Source organism: Octodon degus, unplaced genomic scaffold (assembly GCF_000260255.1).
Source record: "Octodon degus isolate 3935 unplaced genomic scaffold, OctDeg1.0 scaffold00005, whole genome shotgun sequence".
Classification (NCBI taxonomy): Eukaryota; Metazoa; Chordata; class Mammalia; order Rodentia; family Octodontidae; genus Octodon; species Octodon degus.
The window spans coordinates 30959946-30960500 of NW_004524581.1; positions in this window are offsets into that span (position 1 = coordinate 30959946).

A 555-nucleotide genomic window follows, 5' to 3' on the forward strand; every position below is an offset into this window, starting at 1 on the left:
AATAAATAAATAAAATTTAAAAAAAGAAAAAGAATTGAACTTCACTGTTAATGGAACCCCTTGAGCCTGCTTGCAGGCGCTTTAATCTGCTATTTGGTTTCGTTGTTCTTGTTTGGTTTGTTTTGGTTTTTGCAGAACCGGGGATTGAACTCAGGACCTTGCACTTGCCAGGCAGGCACTTACTCTACTGAGCTATCTCCCTGGCCCTCACTGGTCATTTGAGAGATGCAAATCAAAACAATGCTAAACAGCTGGATGATCCGAGCAATCAGGAGACTGAGGCAGGAGGATTGATTTGAGTTCAAGACCAGCCTGGCTGCTGTAACACTTGCTTGTAATCAGTGAAGGGCTGTGCACCTTATACTATTTCAAAATGGGTTCTGCCGGACAGATACTGGGCCAGTGTTATTGAGGTAATCAAGCAAGATCTGTTCCACAGGGCTAATGCCACTATCCTCCCTCAAAATTTTGTAGAGGGTGGGCTGGTGAGATGGCTCAGTGGTCTAAAGCACCTACTTAGAACAAGCTAAGCTAAGCAAAGCACAGGGATCACGG